This window comes from Struthio camelus, chromosome 2, assembly GCF_040807025.1.
Source record: "Struthio camelus isolate bStrCam1 chromosome 2, bStrCam1.hap1, whole genome shotgun sequence".
NCBI classification, from domain to species: Eukaryota; Metazoa; Chordata; class Aves; order Struthioniformes; family Struthionidae; genus Struthio; species Struthio camelus.
The window spans coordinates 136,341,767-136,352,328 of NC_090943.1; positions in this window are offsets into that span (position 1 = coordinate 136,341,767).

Consider the following 10,562-nt stretch of genomic DNA (forward strand, 5'->3'; position numbering starts at 1 on the left):
CAAGCATTTGTCACTTCTGTCCTTCCAAGTACAGAGCTTTGCTCGTGAAAGAGGCTCCACTGGCTCAATGTAAAATGCCTGATTTTATTGAAGGCAGTAGCAGAATTCCCACCTCTTTCAGTGTGAGCAGAAGTAAGCACAGTAAAGAACAAACAGTAAGTTAAGTTCTAAAGAGCTCAACTTCTGCCAACAGTGCAAACAACCTGTGCTATGTCACACTTAACTCTTGTGGCTTATTTCAGTCTGCATTACTAGAGGACCTGGAAACATTATCATCTGACCATCTCAGCACTCTAAATCTTCACTCCCTACCCCTGCCAGTCCTTGCAAATAAACTTGTTTTCAGCCCTGACTGTTCCTTTTTTGTAATTCTTGTTTCTTTTCCCCACAAAGGGCCAGCAACACTCTGGCCTTTTTCCTGTTATCCCGGCAAATTGTATTAGCATTTTCCAGTTGTGTGCCAAATTGAAATAATTCTATAAATAAACTCTCTGGGAAATGTTGGACTGTGAGGCTGTTTTTCTATATCTTGTCTTTCAAAGGGATATCTTTAGTTTTTTGTACACCTGATTTTTTTTTTCTTTTTTTCCTGCTGATGCTTGCCAGACTGCTTGAGCTGTGCTGTCCCTGTTCTGTGTGCATGGCTAACCCTACGGGTTTATCATTAGTAGCCCTTCCAGCCAAGTTCGTGGTAAGTATAATTTGAGATCTTCACTGCTTTTGCTTTCATATGGGTTTTCTGAAGTTTGGTGGATTCTTGTGATGGAAAGTGAGTTCTTAGAAACCCCCCACATAATAGTGTAATTTTGATCTGAAGTTTTCCTTTCAACTTCAAGGCTCACTCCTAACTGGTTTTTTTTTTTTTTTTTTAATTCTGTTTGACTCTATTGTTTCCATCACTTTATGGTATCCTGTCAAACTTTACCATTAGTAGCCCTTCTTCTAATAGTGTGCTAGTCTTTCTAAATGAATATGGAATAAGTTGAAAAGGAATAAGTTGAAAGTGCTTTTATATTCCAAATCAAGATGACACAAAAATATATATTGGGCTGTTCTTGGGTGCACTGTAAATATAACAGCCTATTAAAAACAGGCTGGGCTAGACAAGGAAAGCACCACATACTTTAAAGCCAAGGGAAAAGCTAGCTTCAAGTAAAGTGATTGTTAGCAATATGTGCCGGGCTGGATGTACAGTGTTATCATTCTGGCAATACTGGCCTTATCTTTCTGTGCTGATTCACATCTTTCCCCAGTTAAGAACTTAAATTGCCAAACAACCCTTCTACCAGCACAGTCTTATTGCTAGTCACAAAAGTTACATTCATACTAGTAACTTGAGTGTGCCTAAAACTGTTCTGTGACACTAACATTCATTGTATATGCTATTAAACTTTGACAGACTCCAAAACAGGGTGTCTGCATGTGGACTGTCCACTGAGAATTGTCCCAGGATTGTGCAGGCTACCAAATCACGCCTGGGAATTGTTCAGGACAAGTTTGCTTAGGCCAAAAACATGCTGAGGATCATTTAATGGTATAGACCTCTGAGCTCAAAAGTCCAGGACCATTTCTGGTCTGAGTAATTGACTTGTATGGACTAGCCACAGTATGGTACAGGAACCATATGTGAATGTTTTGAAAACTGTTGTTGGTTGTCTGGGGTCTAATCAAATAATTGGAGTGAGATATTTGACAGCAATTTGGAGAGAAAGGGCCTTGCAAAGCTCTGAAAATCATTTAAGGGGGAAAAAACGAACTAGAAGAACAAAGCTTCTCCGCATCTTTCAAAATGTGTACATAGGGAGGGGATAATATTTTCATTTATCAATGAGTGATGATTTCCCAAATGCATTTGATGACATGTTTTCCCTGCAGCAACCCAAACTGCCCAAACGGCAGTTTGTCTAAGGGAAGTGTAGGGTGTCCCTAACTGTCATTTCACGTGACTAATTACTGAACTAGCAGATTTCTCTGTGGGCCAGTTTGGGAACTCTGCTACAGTGAAAGTATTGTCTTTTCAAGTACACTGATTAGAAAAAAAAAATAGAAATTGCTCTTCATTGTGGGTTATATTAAGGCAAGGAAGGACAAAAAACACAAGCACGGCAGGACTTGGACAATAAAGGAAATTGCAGAAACTGAGTAAATATGTTAACAGTTGGTAGTTGGCTCGTAAATGGCTTGTTAAAAATGAATGTATCTTCTGGGAGGCATGAAGGGTTGAGTTGCAGGATAATGTCTATTCTATGCTGTCAGCTATTCACACAAGGCACTCAAGCTTGTATTTCTTCCACTTGAGCTTATCCCCACAGTATGGAGTAAGACCTGGATCGCTGGCAGATGCTTCTTCCAGACTCCGAGAGCTGCCATGTTGCTCTGGCGTCACGTCAAGGACCCGTACTTGGGACTGAAAACAGCAACCACTGACCTCCAATGCTGGTCCCAGTCTCTAATCTCACCTCTGACCAGGGCTCGCACTTGATCAGCCTTGCCTGAACGACAGGATTAACCTAAGGCTGACTTTTTGCAGCTGTCTTTGTTCAGAGCAGTTATCACAAGCATAACACTGCATACAAATAACAGTCCAGAGTGGCACCCAGTTTCCGAGGAGTACAAATCCAATTTATGGCTCACTTCTTATATCCATTTGATAGTTCCTTGCCTATATAGTGTTCTACATCCTCTTATTTTCATACACTTCTTTTAACTGGTATGTTGTCCATATGCTAAGTATAAATCCAAGCTTAAATCATTAAAAATACCATAAGCTGTGTTCCAGTTGTGCATGCTTAAGAGCTGTTTACACATTTCTTTCTTTGTACAAGAGTAAGACTGTCTTGTGTAGACTTTTGTTAATGCATTGGCGTACAGCCATCCCACACACTCGTCTATTGTCTGAGGGCTCATCAGTCACAGTCTCGAACTCAAAACATTAATTCAGCTGTAGAGCTACAATAATTAAACTGCCTTTTTTTTTTTGAGGATAACACTGCACAGCAGTGTTTTAACTGGGTCTGGATGCTAAATCTGTTGTTTTAAGGCATTCCAGAAGTCCTCCTCAGAAGTTCTCATCTTCAGGGAAACTGTTGAATTCCCACTGCAGAGGACTGAAAGATATACCTGGCAATACAATTTGGTATAGAAATAGTGAAGGTACAATAAACCAGCAGGATGCTTTGCAGTTAAGTCAGATGAACTGGAAAGCCTGCCACCTCTGCTGCAGGCCTAGACTTGAAATTGTACCAGCAGAAGTTGCTCTTTATACATCCTAAGTAAAATAACTCCAAATTACAGGACTTCTTCCAGATTAGCTGGTACGATTTAAATGAAGAGTCCATACTTGTGCAACAAGTATTGTACTAGTCTATAGTAGTCACTGTCTGTTTTAGTAATTCTACTAAGGCAATGGACTGATGTGAAACTACACAGCTTTGGCTTTCACATTTGAAAAAAAAAGTATTTTTTCTTCCAGAGGGCCATACTGGGAGAAATTATCTTATTGTAGAGTTATGAATGCATCAAGTTTGCTCTCCTTTTATCTGAACTTTGCCCAGGTTGGGTAGGTCTGGTGTACTTATATTTGCAGAAAGCAAATATCTCAGTGCAAGCTCTATCTCTGCACGGGGATACTGTTCAAGTAAAAAAAGAGGATCACATTCATATGAATTCTGTACAAAGGGAAGCATGAGTTTTTTAACCTGCTTCATATAATTTTTTGAAATCTCACTACCTGAATTTGTTGGAGATATTTGAATCAAAACCAAATATTTTCATGTTTTAGCAGAAAGAATATCACATCTCTGTTGTATGTGATGTTTCCTACAGGACTGAATTTACACAGGCATGTTTACTATTCCAGTAAGGTCCTTATCTTTTCTTACAATAATAGTTTTATATAGATCTAATAATGACTTTTGGAAGCTAAATTACACTCCTTCCTAATAGATTTAGACCAAGAAAACTACATAAGCCAGAATAACTTTTAGCACTGACACTTGCAGCAGGCATAATTATTCTGGGAAAAACTTTCCAAAGCTTTCTCTCGGTGCTTGTGATGAGAAGTCTCCTAGCAATAGGATCTCTCTCATCTAAAGAACTTAGGGGAAAAAAAGGCATAGACCGGTAGAGGGCTCTATCTTTTCACAAACACACTGAACAGTTAGAAAGGTAGTGATGCCTGCAAAATTAGATGCCCGTTTAATTTTTAACCAAGGACATTTTTCCACTGGTTTTGTTCAATCTTTTCATATGTTTTTAGTTCAAAGAGCACCCATATAATTTTAGGGGTGGATCCAAATGTCTACAATGAATTGTAACAGTGCAATTTGACGGCTCGTTGCTATTTCTAATGCACCTTTTTTCTCGTATTTTTTATTTGATTTGATTTTGCAGTAAAAGTGCTGTTTTGTGTAGAGTTCATTTAAGCTACTAGCAATAGACTTTCTTTTAAGTAACTCTTTTCAAAATGCTTAAAATTATCTTATGAGTTGACAGACATCTGTAATCACAGCTTGAAAACCATGGTCTGAAGTTCACATGAGGGTATCCATATGCATACTCACCTCCAGTTTTACTTCAGCAAGCCATGAGAATAAATTCACATGTGACAGCTGTATAACCAAAGTTGGTGTAATTTTTAGCTCATAATGACTCCACCTGCCACTTCAGGTTAATTGCACAGGTCTGACCTTTGAGTAAGTCCTCCACTTCCATCACCTCAGTCTCACACAAGTAACATCTCTGTTCCCACCCACCGTCAACATGGCTTGATGACGCTCAGTGATCCTCTAGCCACATATTCTTCTTGGGTGCAGGGCTGGTGAGGAGTTATGTTTTCCTAGCTTCCAGCTGATATGATTTTTGTGCTTGTGAGCAGAAGAACTGAATGCAGCAAACCCGCTGCAGAGAAATCTAGCTTTCTTGGGTTTGGTCCAAGTTGTTCAGCTGCTGTCAGCTCTCACAGTTTAACACGTATGGTATGGGCCTCGCTGCTTGCTCTAACAGAGTTCCATGTTTTATTTCTTCCAAAGGGCAGTGATTTTTTCTTGAAGCGTAATGCATCTCACAGTCCACGTATGCTATTAACCATGACAATACTATAGGACATGTATGTGGCATCCCAACAGATAATCAGCATACATATTAAACTAAATAAGACAGTTTGTTTCTAAGCCTAGATATGTCCCCTAGCCTCCCTTTTTATTCATTTAGATTAACACAAAAACACCTATTACTTGCTTAAATTGTTGCTTAAGCATTTGCAATACCACATCTTACAATCACTTAAATTCCGAGACGTGGTTCTCTGGCTAGTATAAATTGCCATGAATTTCTTGATACCATCTGAATGTCCTTCTAGCTAGCTAAGAGTAGGCTTCTATTGGCCCTTTTTTGCACCTGATAAGAGAACTACTGTACACTTATGTATCTGGAATTTTTTGTCCTCCAGCAGCATGATGGAGCCTCTTAGAGCACCTCCATCTTACTTATTCAGGCTCTTCTGGCCACTCTATCAGCAAGAGCAGAGCACTGATATTTCCTCAGCCACTGGCTACTGAAATTTTTTGGAGTTTTGTCATACTTTTGTGCCAGGCGAACTGAGCTATCTCTTATTGACAGTTATGAGTGACACTTGTTTGTGTTCTTTTCTCACATGGAGGGAAAAAATAAGTTATTGTTTTCTAGCATTTTACTTTCTGTGCTTTTCTCCAAAACTATCTTCCAGTATTATCTTAATTTAACATAAAAATGGAAAATGCCTCCTTTCTTCGCATTGCCTTTTCCTCACACTATGCACTGAGTTTCTAGTGTCGCCTCCCTGCTTGTGGAAGTGAGAAAAAGAAAAAAGTCCATGTCCTGCACGCTCCAGCTGCACATTAAGCCAAGCACAGACAGAAAGTAACTTTGTGCTGCTCTCGGCCTGTGTAGGCTCTCAGTCAGGAAGGAAGAGAGAAGTTTGGAGAATGGCCATTTGCTACAACCTAAACTTCAGTCTTCAAGTGTAGGGATTGTTACTCCCTCTGTGAAAGCTAAGAAAAATAGTCCCTTGCCTGCCAGAGGCATGTTATGGATTCCAGAAAGTCTAACAACAAAAAAAAGTTAGAGAAAAAAGATGTTAAAGGCAGAGCTGACAGTGAGGGAAATAGACTGGGACTTGTATGGGTTTACATTTCAGTCTGAATACGATGCTAATTTGAGAATTGTCCTTTGTGTGTGCAATTAATTCATTCTGTTAATTATATACAGATGTATATTTAAGTATAATAATTAATAAAAAATAATATGAAACCTAAGTTCCTTAGATTAGATTATACACTCAAATAAGAAATCCAATTGTTCTAAGCTTGGCTATTTTTGGAGATGAAAGAGACTTAAAAGAGAATCCAGCTCCAAGTTTAAAAGTAAACAGTGAAAGCATTCACTCTTTGGGCAGCCCTCCTCAGTATAAATTAAAATGCTCTGAGTCATTGACACCAGCAATCATTGAACCTTTCTCAGTCCGTGTTAGTCATAGGCACCTTTTACAGCATTAACTACCTCAGCTGGGACTGTTCAAAGCCTTGTTACTCATCTGTGATAAAATGAGGAGGGGAGTAATTTCGTAGTTCTAAGCACTAATTGGGATTATCACAGAAAAGTCCTTACTGAGTAATACCCTCTGGATTTGTGTTTTCATGTCTAATACTTTCACCTACTGAAATGGCATCAGGACAAACAAATTCCTATGGAAAATAATGTCCCTGGTGAAGATGCTGTTATGACTGTGTCTATTGCTACCTTCAATTTGATAGGATTTTCACAGTTAAGAGAGAAGTGCTTTTCCTCAGCCCATATGTGCTGAGTCACATGAAAAAGGAAGAACAGTTACCATCCATTTTTGAAGCTCCACATTTGATATTCAGCCTTCTTATTAAAATTGCAGTCAAGGAGGGAAAAGTGCTTGAATAATTCCTAAATTCTACAACCCCTGCTTCCTTATGGGAATGAGATTTGAATTTCTGTAGCTTGAGTGCATTTCTAATCACAAACCCGTGGCACAGAGAGCAGAAGGAGAGGGATAGAAGAGGATTTTCGTGGAAATAAAGTTCATATTACTTTATATGTAAACAGATCAAATATTTAGGATGCAAATTTTTTATCAAAATGAAATGAAAAATTATGATGATTATATATTAACTACCAAGAACAAAACTGCTATCATTGATATTTCATAAAACTCTTATTTTAAGGCAAAATAGAAAAATTACATTGGCTTAGCCAAGCCACTCAGATTTTGGCTTGGATTATTGTTTTTTTTTTTCATTTGCACTAACAGCCATTAGCATAAATGGAAATGCTTAAAGCACACTTGAAAGTGTTTTAAATTATTTAGAAGTTAAAATCAATCCTTTTTACTTGAATATAGTGTTTATTCTTGTATCCTTCAATATTTCAGTATCACACCATAAATATGTAACAGACAAAGCATAAGAAGCTTGCTGGAAAAGACTTTGAACAGTTAATGTTTCAAAGATGTTTGTAGTGTTGAAGGACCCACTCATCTATATTTGTCTGTCCTATCCTAGTTTGTGAGTGACCCCATGCAAAATGGGACAAATAATATAAAATACAGATTTTCAGGATCAGCAATACAGTCCTTGCAAAATCCTTAGAAATGTTTTCTCTTCATGCAAAAATCTAACGTTTTATTGTATTAAATACTAAGTATCTTGACACTAATGGACTTTTCCAAGGTCTTTCCTTTTTCAACCATCAATATTTATTCAATTTCTTTATCTTTTTGAAAGTAAAGGTCTAAACAATATTGCCAGTATTTTATGCTGTACCTCTTAACAATGCTTCTGCCTTTAACAAGGGGGCTGATTTAAGTAAGGAATAAAAATGGGCTAGGGACTGCTTGAGACGAATGAGATCATATGCTTCTTGTTTTAAGTTGTTCACTGTAGTAATCCTTTAAAATGGATGCCTTGGCAATAAATAATTTGAAATATGCAGACTTGACATCTTGGTGATGGGAATCGTCTGGCCAGACAGTGTGGACAAGAAGACTACCTACCCACTGAAGCGCTCAAGTGTCTGTCATTGCCATTGTGATGCCCTCAGTGATGAAGTGGAAGGAGCATCTCAGGTCTGAGGTGTCTAGGATGATGGATTATGTCTGTTTCCAACTGCCTCAGGTTTTTTTTCCCTCTAAAATTCTTGAGCACTAGTCATGGGGCATAACTAAATCATGTTAGGTAAAAATTCAAGTCATCCTCTGTGAAGGTGGGACCTGAGATGGGCTCAGATCATGCTTTGCCCCTAATACCCCTGAGTGGAAACCCTTGCTGTGTATGTAAGTGACAGCAGTTTTGTCTCAGAATTTCTTCATATCTTGAAGACTTTCCAAAGCATTTCTTACTGGGGGCTGATTTAAACGTAGACTGTGATGTTCATCTGATTGCTAGTCTGTGAGTCTGCAGTGAGAAATGGAAGTATTTGAGCCCTTTGAATACCCTTCCAGGATGGATTCCCAAAGAAGTACCTCAATTAAAAAGTCAGGCTGGGAATCTGAAGGAAAAGTAGATCATGATGTTCCATATTCTGTCTCAGAGCTATGACTGTGTTCTTGGCAACAGTAATTTTTAAGTTTCCTTCTTTGTATGGATAGGATAGGTATATTTCGGAGCTTTTTTTTTTAAATCAGTGAAGACATTTGAAACTTTAGAGTCAATGCTGCTTTCCGTTTTCCTCTTAGAGAACTTGAGGGTTTGAAATACTGTGCAAATAAAAAGGAAAGGGAGCAAGTTTATGGAACAGTTTGTAGGACAGTGAAAGTAAAATCAAACACAAAAATCCTTATCTGTCGTTGTGAAGTGTTAAATGACTTATAGCTGATCTAAAAAGCAAAACTTCTGTCACTTCCTCTCTTTTCTTCTCAGTTCACAATATATTTTCATCCTACCAAGCAGAATACAGCACTGGAAAAGGATTAACGGGGAGAGGACTGGGCTGAGGTTTGGTGCACTTAAACAGACTCATTTTTTTCCTCCTGTGCTGTAGAGACAGTAGAAGAGGAGGCAGGAGTGCATTTATCTAGAAGTACAGCATGTCCTCCACTTTGCACAGAAAGGACTAAATTGCAGGGACTCAGTGGTTCTTCCTCTTTGCAGATATATTCCTGGAGTTTGAGGCTGACTTGGTTTGTGTGCTCAGAGAGCAGTTGATTATTTCTTGCTTTCATTTGGATATAGAAAAATTGGACTAACATTTAGAAAACTCTTTTTAGAGTACGGTGCCATAGCAACTTTAAAACTGACTGTGGGTTCATACTTCTATGGATCATAAAAGCTCATTGCTGTGCCCTGGCAGTGAGGTTCAGCTTTAATTGCATTTTTACCGTTCCAATTCACTTTTGTTTGAGTGCTAAGGTATCATGCCGTCGTTCTCCAGCACATTCTCAGTAAGTGCCAAAGAGAAGTGCCAGAAATGATGTTCCTCTGTTTTTCTTTTTTTCTTGTGAGATGAGGGATATCTATATCCTTTTTATAGATAAGGAACCTGAGGTGTACAGAGAAGGCCCCTGGGGCTTATGGCAGACACCCTAATATGAGCCAGTAGCATTCTTTCTTTGCAAATAAGGCAAACCACACAGTAGGCTGTATTATCAGGAGCATGGTCAGCAGATCAAGGGAAATTACTGTTCCTTTTGGCAACAGTGAATACCTAGAATGCTGTGCTTAGTGTTGCCCCCCATCTATTTTCAAGAGGGATGTGGAGAAACTGGACAGTCTCCTCCAGGAAACTGCTGAGAAGGTCGGGATCCTAGAGCATGCAATGCACTAGGGGAGGCTGAGGGAGATGGGCTTGTTTAGCAGGGGGAAGAGAAGGCTAAAGGGCAGTTTAATAGCAGCTTTTATGGTATCTACAAGGATAGCAGGGTTGCACTCTTCTTGGCAGTGGCAGGTGATACGACAAAGGATAATGGGCACAAATTGCAGCTTAAGAGGTTTAAGCTGGGCATTAGGAAAAAATCCTTCGCTATGAGGGTAGTGCATCACTGGAACAGCTTACTGAGAGATGTTGTGTAGTCTCCATCCTTGGAGACTTGAAATCCTTGAGGTTTTCGAGATTTGGCTAGACAAGAGTTGGTTAGACAGACCCACAAAGAATGAAAAGGCCTTATTTCTTAAGACTTAGCATTTCTGTAAATCACAGATCTGATCAGTAGAGGATGATTGTGGAAGTGGACACCGGTAACTTAATGCAAGGCCAAAGGAGGCCTGAACTAAAGCTTCACAGGAAACCTGAATTCCAGGATTTTTTAGTGATTTTTTTCACTGGGTTGCTGTCTCTTTCTTTTTTTTTTCTTTAATGTAGATTTTTTTGTTATGGTTTTTGAAACAGTTCATAGTAGTTCAAAATAACATGAATAGAAGCAGTGTACGTGAACTTTAGCCTTTCACAGAAATAGGCCCTTTACTGACAGATGATTTACAGCCTCTATATAAGTGACCTACTTGCATAGACTGTAAGCAAGCGAAGACAAGAAGGGTAAGGAAATCAGTAAGAAAGAAAAACAG